Source organism: Lepidochelys olivacea, assembly GCF_965140295.1.
Source record: "Lepidochelys olivacea isolate rLepOli2 genome assembly, chromosome: 2".
In the NCBI taxonomy this organism is placed as follows: Eukaryota; Metazoa; Chordata; order Testudines; family Cheloniidae; genus Lepidochelys; species Lepidochelys olivacea.
In genome coordinates, this window is record NC_140412.1 from 215,603,582 (window position 1) to 215,617,774 (window position 14,193).

The following is a 14,193-nucleotide window of genomic DNA, read 5'->3' on the forward strand; positions in this document are numbered from 1 at the left end:
TATATTATTAGCTAACATTAAATACTTTCTGTGAAACCTGTTGAGTACAAATCGGGGGGGATGGGGATGGATGGGAATTGAGCTTGTAACCTCTCCTACTCATGAGAAAAATTGCACAAGGCCAGAGCTTGCTATCCCAAAGAGGAATTAAGAGACTTACAAACTGTGGCAAAGTAATCTGCAGAAGGGAAAGGGAGATTCCCCTGCTCTCACCAGGGAAGGGTTTTTCTTTAATTGTCAACAGATAAAAATATGGGGAAAAAGTCTTCAGAGCCATTCAACCAAGACCAGCTGCGATCCAATAGAAGAAGTAGGTCTTACAGCAATATTACATCAATACTCTGGGGGTAGAACATGACCATCTACTGAGAGTCAGATCCCCTGTTCTGCCTCTACCTGCCCCCTGAGCACAGCTGTACATGGAGTGCTCCTGTAAAAGACTCAGTTTAGTACCACGCAGTGCAGCTTTGTGTGGCCCTCTGCAAATCCAGATACCTCCTCTTTTGTTGTGGAACTGCACTAGTTACACTGCCAGAGAGTAGAGCAAGGGTCAGGATTTTCCTCTAGTGTAAGAGCATAGTATTATGGTCAGTAAGGAGCAGAGGTAGAAGTTTCATGTCTCCCACTTCTGTTATTAATCCACAAGGCTTCTGTTTTTAGCATCACCAACACAACTTCCTTCTGTGACTTTTTTGAAAATGTGAATTTTTGCATGAGTAGCTTTTTTTTTGCACACTTTGCTGCAAATAATCTTCAGTCCTTGAAATGATGTGAAATTCCCAGTTTCAAAGGGGTAACGAATGCAAAATTATGCAAATGAAATTGGTGAAAATATTCGCAGTAATTTTTTGAAGATATTTCCATCATATTGCCCCGCTCTCTTTTGGATGAGAACATTTGCTACACAGGTTCAACTAAAATCTGGGATTTGTGGGTTTTTTTGTTTTTTTGTTCGTTCGGCTGGCTTGTTTTTTTGAGAGTGAGCAGGAGAGCAGAGAATAAGCTAGATTGCTGTTGTTCTGTTTTAAAAGTGTCACTGAGCTTTAACTCTTATTTGGTTACCCACCAGAGATACACAGAAAGGATTTCAGATTAATATCTCCTCTGAAAAATGGCATCTCTGAACCTACACTGCTACATTCCTTCCTCCTTTGTACTGTGCTGCAGCGTCAGCATTTTGAGATATTTCAACATTTGAAAAAGTATATTTAGAAAAGTATTTTGCACTGCAAAGTATTGCAAATTAACACGAAACTTTTGGACAACCAGCTCTGTAATATGTCAGCTACATAGAACAATGTCCAAGTAATATTTCTGGTCTGACTTAAACCCACCAAAGCACGGAAATTCAGAGGTGCATCTGAAATTCCAAACTCGGGGCCTGATTCACCCCATATTCAGGGATTACGCTGGTGTAAAACTGGAGCAATTCAGTGGGGAATTAGGTCTAGGGACCCCAAATTTTAATTCTCAAATAAATAGTAACATCACAAAAATAATCCCCAAACCCACCCCCTGACAAATAAGTCATATTTGTGAAGAGTGGTTAAGACTACACTGTTTGTCTGTGTCCGTCTTAAACAGAATTCTTCCTTTGTCCAAAGCCAGCAAAGCAGGTAAGCATGGGTGTAACTTTAAGCATGTGCATAGTTCCATTTATTTGTGAGTTGGTCTTTGTTTAATTATATTTGAGTTTCTTTTAAAAGAGCAAAGGTAGTTAGCCTGCGGTATGATCTATTTACTTGCAAATTTCTATTTAAAAGAAATGATGAGTCGTCCCACATGGGCCTATGTAAAATAAAGCACATGCTTGGGGCCTCAAACAGTATTCCTTCCTATAACACAAGTAACTGAAAAGATTTGTTTTCCCCATTTCTTCCAAAAAGTAGTTTGATCCCAGATTGAAACGCCATATTCCAAATTTCAACTATAAGATGTTTGGAAGAGGAATTTTTGGCTTGTCTACTTTGGTCCAGCAGCTAGGACAGGAGTGGGCAAACTATGGCCTGCGGGCCGAATCCGGCCTGCGAGCCGCACCAGTGGCTCGGCCCCACTACAGCGCTCCGTCTGGGGTGCTGGGTTGGGGGCCACACCACGCAGCTCAGCCCCACTCTGGTGCTCTGGCTGGGGTGCTGGGTTGGGGGCTGCACCACGTGGCTTGGCCGAGGCGCTGGGTTGAGGGCCGCACCAGCGGCTCAGCCCCACTCCGGCTGAGGCGCTGGGCTGGTGGCTGTACCACGCTGCTCATCCCTGCTCCGGGGCTCCAGCCGAGGCGCTGGGTTGGGGCTGCACCATGCGGCTCCTGGAAGCTGGCATTGCCCCGCTCTGGCTGCTACACGCTCTAATGGGAGCTGCAGGGGAGGTGCCTGCAGACAGGGCGGCGCGCAGAGCTGCCTGGCCACGGCGGAGCATAGGAGCCGGAGAAGGGACATGCCACTGCTTCCAGGAGCCACTGGAAGGTAAGCGCTGCTTGGAGCCTGCACCCCCTGAGCCTCTCCCCACACTCCAACCCCCTGCCCCAGCCCTGAGCCCCCTCCCGCTTTCCAAACCCCTCGATCCTAGCCCGGAGCACCCTCCTACACCCTAAACCTCTCATCCTCAGCCCTACCCCAGAGCTCGCACCCCCAGCCGGAACCTGCACCCCTTCCCGCACCCCTGTCCTAGCCCTGATCCCCCTCCCACCCTCTGAACCCCTCAGTCCCAGCCCAGACCACTCTACTACACCCGAAACTCCTCATCCCCAGCCCCACTCCAGAGCCCACAACCTCCACCCCCGCCCGCACCGCAACCTCAATTTTGTGAGCATTCATGGCCCATATAATTTCTAATCCCGTATGTGGCCCTCTGGCCAAACATTTTGCCCACCCCTGAGCTAGGAGAAAAGGGCACAAATTCTGACTTGGGTTTTCTGGTTACTCCCATAACATACACATGAAAAAAACAAACAGTGGACATTTTAAAAGTAATACAAATAGGAGATAATACTGGTTGATGATTAACTCTACATCCAACTTATGCACTGTTATAATATTCCTTTTAGCAGTAAGAGAAATGCCACATTGGAAAATTACAGTGCTCTCTTCTGCTGGACCTGTGGGATCTGCTTTTTGTTAGTAATTCATCTACTAACTGCGTAAAAAAATTACACATGGGGGAAAATACTTTTTTATTATTATTATATTTATTTATTATTTATTTTATTTATTTAAGGCTGAAAAGAAACTTGCAGCCTCTTTTTTCAGAGTAAGAAAACTGCATTTTTTTTTTCAAATTTCCTAGCTGGTGCTGCTGATTCTTTTGCATTAATCATGCCACTTTGTATCTTGACAACGCTTCTAATATGTAAGGTATCATAGCCAGAGAATTAAAATGACTAGTTACAGGCAAATATTGCAGACCTCCAAGGTACAAGGGCAACATCCAGCCTTGATCTGCTAATTAAGAGTGTTGGTAAATGCTGTAATTCTTACCAGGGTGCTGACCCTGGACTCTGATCAGATCACATCTTTGCTAGTAGGTGTCTGATAAATTTGAACCACTCCCTGGTTAATTGAAGGGAGAAAGCACGTTTTCTCTTGTGACAGTTCTCCAGCATAACCACCTGCAACTTTCTGTATGCTGGAGGTAGATCTGTTACTCTGCTCCTCCTACATTGTCTTGACTGATGATGGGGATTCTCTGCTATTTTAGACCTCTTCAAGACATGAATGCCTTTCCCCATCAATAGGTACAGTGTGCCTGCCTCCGTTACTTCTTGTAACCTTTCTGAGCAGCAGAAGAATCTGATTACATGCTGGGACGGGTTGCTAGCACTTAGCGGGACACAAATAGAATTCAAAATTACCTTGACAAATCGAAGAATTTGTCTGAAATCAACAATATGAAATTCAGTAAAGATAAGTGCAAAGTACTTCACGTAGGAAGGACATATGCCTAGTTTTTTTAACCTTTCCTCATAGGTTTGCTAAATATTTTATCATTTTTGTTGCTCTCCTTTTGACCCTCTCTAATTTGTCCGCATCTTTCGTAAAAGGTGGTGCTCAGAACTAGACACGATACTCCAGCTAAGACCTCACTAGTGCTGAGTAGAACAGGACAACCTGCAGTGAGAGAGGGGACTCTGGCTGCATTCCTTTTTTTGCAGATCCCTCTCTTATGGAATGTAGGGGAAGGACAATTCGTGGCCCTAGTCCCGTGTATCCCTGGACCATCAGAAGATTCTCAGTAAAAACATTGGGAGGCCACAGGCACACAGTACTGCTGAAAAATCATGCCACTTTTACTTAGATACTCAATGGCAGCTTTAGGATCCTAATTTTAGGTTGCCAGGTTCGAAAAGTTCGTATGTATAGATATAGTATAAAGTTTTCAGTGTTTCTTTGCATCAGGCCCATAGAAACCACGTTCAGAAAAGAAATCACATCTGGCAAGTTAAAGCAGCCCAGATAAGCATACCTCAGTTGAGACCCCCATGAACTTTGAACTCCATTACCTCCTAAACCCCTGTTGGTGGAACTTCCAAAGAATGTTCCAAGGGCAATATTTCTAATAAAAGAAGATCTTCCCCAGATTTTCCCCTGAGTTTTGAAATAGCTGTACAACCCATAGTCACTAGTTTTCAAAGTTAATGGATGAACGATAAAAAATAAAGTGTTTAATGCTTGTTCGTAATTTGAAAATGTTGGCCCTAACGTTAATAGCAGTCTTTTTTGATTGTTTATAGACACAGATGCGGAAATATTTCCTAATGAGAATCGAATTTTTAAGAAAGGAAAAAAGCCCAAACCCAAATCCCACATTGTGATTTTCCCAGCACCTCACATCTGGAATGTGTAACTTGCTCAACCATAATTCCTGTTCTGGTGGAATGCGCAAGTGAAAAAGTGTGCATTTGTCAGGGAGAGGGAGTGGAGTTGGCACTGATACAGGCATTTCTGGTGCTTTAGTTCACCTTTGGCTTTTTCTTAAAGAAAAAACAAAGAAAACGATCAATAGCTGTTTACCAAAATCCATGAAAGCTCAAGAGCGCACAGCTGGCCCGTAATAAGGATTGACTGCACTCTGTGTTGTCCAGTACACTTACACAGTTTTTTCTTTTAAACAATCAAAGTGCATTGGTGCTGGGATACACTGTGATTTTGGGCACTGAATAGCATTTTTGTAGTTCTGGGTAAATTAACAAAGGTGCTATTGAGTCAGAGTCTCCGTTTGCAGTCCATTACACAAAATTCAGAATTTCAGTAGTAGTACTTGAATGCCAAATTGGCAAAACATTACATGGAATAAAACAAAAACTAAAGGTAAAACAGTACACATTGCCTTCCAACAATATTAAAGCTTAAAATTATTATATTGTACAGTACACTGGAAAACAGACACACTAGAAAGCTAAATGCAAACTTCACAGACAAAATTATATGTATCCCTGGGGCAGCTCCATTGAAATCAGTAAAGTTATACTGAGGATGACTTTGGCCCTGTGTTATTTCCAGCCAGCAAGATAAAAATTCATGCATTTATGGAAGTCTTTGCAAACATACTCTATCTGAAATCCTGATTTGTCTAGTTTCAGAGTAGCAGCCGTGTTAGTCTGTATCCACAAAAAGAAAAGGAGTGCTTGTGTCACCTTAGAGACTAACACATTTATTTGAGCATAAGCTTTCGTGAGCTACAGCTCACTTCATCGATGTTGTGCCAGTGAACAAGTCCTAGTCAGTTCCAGTGGTTTGCATGAATATACCCCTATAAAAAACAAACATTAATCTGAGAGCAGAATAGAAATAGCCAGGAAAAGATCAGTCTAGCACTTGAGTGGACAATCTCAACTTCTCCCAATAGGAAATAGGAAATGCCTCAAAATTTGATTCTTTTCCTTGTCTTTGTCATTCAAGTTATTCAAGAAGTATATCAGTGCCCTTATGTGTCCATTTAGCAGCACTGCCAACACTGGCTCTCATATACCAATTGTGTCTCCTAGATGACCAGGGTTGCTATTAAGTTATGTTTTGCAAAACTCTTGATCTGAACAAGAGTTATGTTTGTCTTCTCAGAGTTTCAGTGGTTTATGCCAGGCCAGCACAATGTCAAAGCAAGTGCTAATGGGTTACACATGGTTTTCCTTTTTCTTTCTGGATCAGATATGGTAAAATGCTTATATAGTACTCACTGTATTAAAAGTGCTGCATGACAATGGCTGCTATCTGCTGGCTTCATGCAGTTTCTGAGGCTCTGTTTTGGTCGTCTGAACAGAAATGCAATATGTGTTGTTCTTATTGCTGATGATGTAGTTGTAGTCATTTCATATTCGCATCCCCAGGGAAGTGCTTAATGTAATTGTCTCTGTAAGCAGTAAGTGACCTTACTTTACTTTTATCTATTGCTTCTCTTCACATAATATGGTTGAAGGGATGGTAATGTTTTCTAAAGTCACTAAAATGTCTTGTGGAGAGTGGTGGCTGTAAAGGAGATTGCATGAGCCCTGACATCTCAGTTTATGTGGTCACACCTGAGTACCATACAGAGGAGATTACTATTTGGGCGCCTACTATTACTAGTTTTCTTCAGCAATTGCACAGATTATTTTATATCTGGGTGGACAACAGTTAGTATTCTCAATTTGCTTTAATTTTCGGTCACTCCTCAGGTCTTTACTTGGGTCAGTATTTAGTTCATCCATTAGCCTAACAAAATTCTGCCATAATTACCAAGTCAATATTCAGAAAAAGCTCCTATTAAAAGCAATCAGCGAGGATTACAGGATTTGGCCCATAAAGCACACACACATCAGATTTTCGAGAAAGATTTCTGAATTCCAACTCCAGATATGGTGATCAGTTAGACACTGAGCATATGGGCAAGACACATGGGAAATAATTCTCTGTAGTAACTTAGAGCCCTCCCCATTTTACTTTCCCACTTCCAGCCATTGGAGATATTTGCTAATAGCAGATGCAGATGGGCCATATGCCATTGTAGGCAACCTCATCATAGCATCCCCTCCAAAAAATTGTCAAGCTCAATCTTCTAACAAGTTAGGCTTTGGCCCCCACTACTCTGCTTGGAAGCCTGTTTCGTAACCTCACTCCTCTGATGATTAGAAACCTTTGTCTAATTTCAAATGTAAATTTGTTGATGGCCAGTTTATATTCATTTGTTTTTGTGCCAGTTCTGGTCCTTAACTTAAATAATCTCCCTCCTTGGTGTTTATCCCTCCGATATAGAGAGCAATCATATTTCCTCTCAGCCTTTGTTTTGTTAGGTTAAACAAGCCAAGCTCCTTAACTCTCCTCTCATAAGGCAGGTTCTCCATTCCTCTGATCAGCCTAGTAGCCCTTCTCTGTACCTATTGCAGTTTGAATTAATCTTTCTTAAATGTGGGAAACCAGAAATGCACACAGAAGGGACAGTTCATAAGTGAAGCCAAATTTTCCTTTCAAAAATTTAAAACAAATGAGCTAGAAATACTCAAAGGGAGCAAATAATAGGGATTCAGTTATGCAGACTTGGGAGTACACTATACACTGATTGCTAGTCAAATGGTGATACTATAACACTGAATTAAAAGAAAAAAATTAAAAATAATAATGAACAGAAGAGGTCAGATTCTCTAGTGCACCAGATTTCTGTCACACTGACAACATAATCTAGCCCTAGATTTAACCAGCTCAGGGAGATCCTTCAATAACAAGTAGCCATTGTAGCTGGAGGCAAGGGGACATGGCTAGGCTGTGTTGCCTGTTGGGAGCTAAGATTTGGGATGTGGCTGAAGGCTGATACAGCTGAGTCTGAAGAGGATCGTAATGGGAGCAGGAAAGAATCCACTGATTGTCCTTCATGTGAGAACAAATGATACTACTAGATTCTTGCTGGAACACATCAAGGGAGACTACACCGGGCTGGGGGAAATGCTTAAAGAAATGGAGGCTCAGGTGATGTTCAGTGGAGGAGAGCAAAGGAGAGACAAGACTATGATGAACAACAAATGGCTCAGGCATTCCCTTCTGGAATTTTTGGAAACCTTGAATCCCAGTCAAGATCCCCATTCACAGTTGGATCATTACCTGTTCATCTTTTTATTAATACTGAAGTTTTGGCTGAGAACAGAATTGCAAAAATATACTCCCCAAAAGCCATAGATCAAAAACCTACACTGGGTTTTACGTGGAAATATATGTTCTTCGTCCATCACTTCATTGTTCAAAAAGTTATACATTAGGAACAGTGTTGCTTTATTGTTGGATAATCTCTATCTTCAGCTACTAAAACAATATTATAAGAGGCTCAAGTAATGGTAGGTTTGTACTGTGGTGTTATGTTGTTGTGATATTTTTGTTGTAGCATTAAAAGATACCATAATGCATGATGGAAATGCTGTGTCTAGCAGCCCCTATGGAGTGCAAGGATCAGATTAATTAATTGTTCTCCTCCTGCCACTTTTCTGTATATAGTCAGTCAAGCTCACTGTCATCATTTAGGATTGGATTCAGAATTCTAACACTAATAATTTTTGTTTAGGGAAAGGAGAATTTTTGGGAAAACGGAACTCTTCCAAAATATTTTGTTGTAGCTTTAAGAAGCACAAAGCTTAATATTAAAACATTTTAGTTATTTGAGTTTTTTTCAATAAAAAAATACCCAAAAGGAGGAATCTTCACAAAGAAAAACAAAAGTTTTGATTAGGTAGAGTCAGGGTTTTTTAAAGTAGAGTTGGAAAATAACTGATACAGAGAAACTTTATTGGAAACAGTATCTTGGAAATTGTGGAGAGTAGCTGTCACTGAGGAAAAAAAATGCACATATGTATGGTTTAATTTACTGTGGTCATAGGCACAAGAAGAAAAATCTAAAGGTAGGGCACAGAGCAAAATCCCTTTGCTTTTTCTATGCATGCTTAATATAGCACTAGTATCTGAACATCAATCTGATCTCTGAAATTAAAATTGGCTTAAGAACATAAAAACGGCCACATTGGGTCAGGCCAAAGGTTCATCTAGCTCAGTGTCCTGTCTTCCTACAGTGGCCAATGCCAGGTGCCCCAGAGAGAATGAACAGAACAGGTAATCATCAAGTGATCCATCTCCTGTAGCCCATTCCCAGCTTCTGGCAAACAGAGGCTAAGGACACCATACCTAAAAGCCATTGGTGGAACTATCATCCATGAACTTTTTTGAACGCTGTTATAGTCTTCGCCTTCACAACATCCTCTAACAAAGAGTTCCACAGGTTGACTGTGCGTTGTGTGAAGAAATACTTCCTTTTGTTTGTTTTAAACCTGCTGCCTATTAATTTCATTTGCTGACCCCTACTTATTGTGTTATGAGATAACACTTCCTTATTTACTTTCTCCACACCAGTCATGATTTTATAGACCTCTATCATATCCCCCTTTAGTCATCTCTTTTCCAAGCTGAAAAGTCCTACTCTTATTAATCCCTCCTCATACAGAAGTTGTCCTATATACCTAATAATTTTTGTTGCCCTTTTCCAATTCCAGTATATGTTTTTTGAGATGGGGTGACCACATCTCATACAATATTCAAGATGTGGGCGTACCATGGATTTATATAGAGGCAATATGATATTTTCTGTCTTATTATCTATCCCTTTCTTAATGATCCCAACATTCTCTTTGCTTTTTTGACTGCCGCTGCACATTGAGTGGATGTTTCCAAAGAACTATCTCTTTCTTGAGTGGTAACTGAGACTCCATCATTGTATATGTGTAGTTGGGATTATGTTTTCCAATGTTCATTACTTTTGCATTTATCAGTTGCATATAGTAAATTGAGGCCTTTAAAAATGGGAATATAAACTGCTGTTGGGTCTACAACACAGTTATGAGAAAATGACATTTTTGTAAGGTCGACTAAAGAAAAGCACAGAAACTTGGAAATAGCTAAGGCAATGACAGGATCTGGAACCATACTTCAATGGTGCTAATTTCTAATGTACAGTAGGACAGTCAGATACTAACAGTTAAATACTAAAACCCTGATCCCACAACTGGTTTTGTACATGTAGACCCCAGCTCCTGCACAGAGGCCCAATTTTATATCAGTGGGACTCTAAGCCAATTTCAAGATCAGAGCTTACTTAATTGTAGTACCATACTAAACTCATTACCTCTAACTTTTTAGAAAAAATACCAAAAGATATTTTGATGTAGGAAGGAGGAGCATAGTTGAAGTGTATATGTATGGGAATAATGATACTTCCTTAATCTATTTTGTTTCACTTTAACCCTGTGAATGGGACTCAGAGGATGTGAAGTCGTCTTAGAATCAGATTCTTAGTATGTAACTTCTTTAAGATATAGACTTGCTCTTTGTATAGAATTGTAGAAATGTAGGACTGGAAGGGAGCTCGAGAAGTCATCAAGTCCAGCCCCCTGTGATATGGCAGGACCAAGTAAATCTAGATCATCCCTGACGGGTGTTTGTCCAACTAGTTCTTAAACCTCCAATGATGGGGATTCCACAACCTCCCTTGGAAGCTTATTCCAGAGTTTAACCAACCCTATAGTTAGAAAGTTTTTCCTAATATCTAGCCTAAATCTCCCTTGCGGCATATTAAACCCATTACTTCTTGTCTTACCTTCAGTGGACACTAAGAACAATTGGTCACCGTGCTCTTTATAACAGCCCTTAACATAGTCGAAGACTTATCATGTCTCCCTCAGTCTTCTTTTCTCAAGACTAAACATGCTCAGTTTTTTAACCTTTCCTCACAGGTCAGGTTTGCTAAATCTTTTATCATTTTTGTTGCTCTCTGTGACAGTCACCTGATGTGCTGAGACTACCTCTGAACCTGTTTTCTCTGTCAGCTTGGAACTTCAGATGCGCTAATCTGCTGAAACACAGACTCAAGGTCTGACCCACGCCCCCAAAGCTGCAGTCTTAACTGAAAACAGCTTAAGAAGTGCTCCTGTCTCCAGCATCCAGCTCCCAATGGGATCCAAACCCCAAATAAATCCATTTTACTGTGTATTAAGCTTATATAGGGTAAACTCTATAACACTGATAGAGAGAGATGCACAACTGTTTGCTCCCCCAGGTATTAATTACTTACTCTGGGTTAATTAATAAGTAAAAGTGATTTTATTAAACATAAAAAGTAAGATTTAAGTGGTTCCAAGTAATAACAGACAGAACAAAGTAAGTTACCAAGCAAAATAAAACAAAACATGCAAGTCTAAGCGTAATACATTAAGAAACTGATTACAGATGAAATCTCACCCCCAGAGATGTTCTAATAAGCTTCTTTCACAGACTAGACTCCTTCCTAGTCTGGGTCCAGCAATCACTCACTCCCCCGTAGTTACTGTCCTTTGTTCCAGTTTCTTTCAGGCATCTCTTGGGGGTGGAGAGGCCATCTTTTGAACCAGCTGAAGACAAAATGGAGAGGTTTCCAGGGCCTTTTATATTCTTTCTGTTGTGGCGGAAACCCCTTTGTTCTCCTGTGCAAAACCACAGCAACAAGATGAAGTTTGTAGCCACCTGGGCAAGTCACATGTCCGTGAATGATTCAGCATTTTGCAGGCCGACGCCATTGTTTATATGTTAGTTAGAATGTTCCCAGGAAAGCTCAGATGTGGATGGCGTCTTCCAAAGTCCTTTGTCAGTTAAGTGTTTCTTGACTGGGCACTTCTTGAGAAAGGACTATTCTCAGTAAGCTTTACTGAGACTACTTAGTATCAAACACATTGAGATACGAGTACATGGCCAATATTCATAACTTCAAATACAAAAATGATACACACATGCAGACAGCATAATCATAACCAGCAAATTAAAACCTTTCTTTAGACACCTTACTTGACCTCATCTGTACAAGATTTGGTGCAACTATAGGACCTTGGTTGCAACAATGATCTATACGGTCACAGTTCACGTTAATAACATCACACTCTCCTCTTTACTCTCTCCAATTTGTCCGCATCTTTCATAAAGTGTGACACTCAGAACTGAACACAGTACTCCAGCTGAGTTTTCACAGTGCTGAAAAGAGTCACCTCTTGTGTCTTACGTAAGATACTACTGCTAATACATCTCAGAATATTATAATTTTTTGCAGCTGCATCTCACTGTTGACTCAAATTCAATATGTAATCCACTATAGCCCCCAGATCCTTTTCAACAGTACTACCACTTAGACAATTATTCCCCATTTTATAGTTGTGCATTTGATTTTTCCTTCCTGAGTGAAGTGATTTGTACTTGTCTTTACTGAATTTCATCTTGTTGCTTTCAGACCAATTGTCAAGGTCACTTTGAACTGTAATTCTGTCCTCCAAAGTGCTTGTGACCCCTCTCAGCATGGTGTCATCTGCAAATATAAAAGCATACTCCAATATCCAAGTCATGAATAAAAAATATTGAATGGTATCAGGCCTAGGACTGATCCCTATGGAACCGTCTGTATACGCCCTCCCTCAATCCATTGATAACTATTCTTTGAGTACCATCTTTCAACCCATTGTGCACCTACCTTATGGTAATTTTGGAAGAGAAGTTTGGAAGAGAAGAACATATTCCCATGGCTTCGATTTATGTGATAAATGTGTTATCAATTGTCTGATTTGAACAAACGTTTGTAGATGTTTATGTGGAATTTTCCCACACTTGAGATACATTATTCCCTGAGTAAATGAGCCTTTTTGGAATTCCTTTGCTTTCTACTTCCTCTTCACAAATTGAGTTTTCTCCATTACAGTCCTAGAACAGCAGACTCTTTTTTTAAATGCATGTACTGTGTTACCATGGATAAAATTTAATGTGTATTTATTATTTTTATTTGCAAACAAAATTTATCACAGAAAGTGGGGTTTATAAGTAAATACTCGTGAGGAAGTACACATTTGGGATCTTCCATTGATTCAGAATCCACAGAGCTATGAAATATATTCTTCAGCTACAGAAGGTATTAAAGTTGCCATGCATGATTCATCATATTCAGCAAAAAAATACATATTTTAAGTCTGGAAGTTCTGTCTGGTAGCCCATACTTACTTACGCTAAAGCTGCAAGGTCAATGCAGATTTTCAGTCTTCCTTTTTTGAATTCCATTGCTTTTGTATGGTCCTGTGTATATGAGCACTTGTCAATCTATCCCACACTGGCCTGCGGCATGCTAACTATCCATGTGGACCCTGCTGCTGGGCTCTACGAGTTCCCTAGTATACTTGATCTACCCCACTTGGAAATGGGACTAGATTAAAGTGCCTTTTAGTGCACAGAAGCAGGATCCACATGGACAGTTAGTGAGTGGCGGGTTAGTGCAGGGTAGATTTATGCCCCAGCTTACCATGAACTAAGTGTCAATATAGAAAAGCCCTGTGCGTTCATGGGTCCCAGGCTATGCATGCTCTCAGCAACTAATAAATAATGTTAGATCTTCTGTGTTATCGAACCATAGGACATATTGCCCCATTCATTTTTATGCAAGACTCCTCATTGATTTCAATGTGGCTGAATTTACAGTATGTATTTATAGTATGTATTTTTAAAATGTCACAATCCAGGCCACATACAGTAGAATTAATTTTACTAGGAATTGTCTAACTCAGTTCCCTTGCATCACACTGATGATTTACCTCTAAATATTTAACTGAGATCATCATACTTCCTTCGGATAAAAAGAAAACAAAGAAGTTTTGAACTCAGAAACTGAATGTTTTAAGTAAATAATATAAAAGACGTTATAAAAATAGACTTTTAACATGATAAGCAGTTAATATTTTCTTTGATTTTAGGTATTAATATGTCCTTTGTTCTTGTCTAGTGGATTAAATCCTTAGACTCTGATCTTGCAAGTTTTTCTGCATGGGCACAGGGATCCACCCATATGGATCCTGTTGCAGTGTTGGGGCCACACATACACAGTTTGTGTGTGTTCATGTGTATATGTAAAGGGTTTGGCTTATTCCTCACTTCAGATGGCCCACCGCAACTTCTCCATGATGGCCCATCACAACCTCACCTGTCCATTTCTCTCACAACATACCCCTCAATCTAGCCTTGTGAAATTCTGCTTGTCTGGGGGAAGTACTGTATGTGTGCTCCTGATTGTCATAATAAGGGTGGGTGCACAGATGTTGTGCTTGGTTTGAGGGTGTTTCATGACAATTGTGAAAGGCTGCCTTAATTTTAACAGGCTATCTCAGCCGTCCCCTTCCTGTGACCCTTCCCCTTTCAG

At 40.5% G+C, this 14,193-nt stretch overlaps 1 protein-coding gene across 1 annotated transcript in view; it reads left to right on the top strand.

Moving 5' to 3' along the window:
- The window catches only part of AGMO (alkylglycerol monooxygenase), a 270,471-nt gene that overhangs the window by 60,771 nt on the left and 195,507 nt on the right, over positions 1-14,193 (top strand). The window lies entirely within an intron of this gene.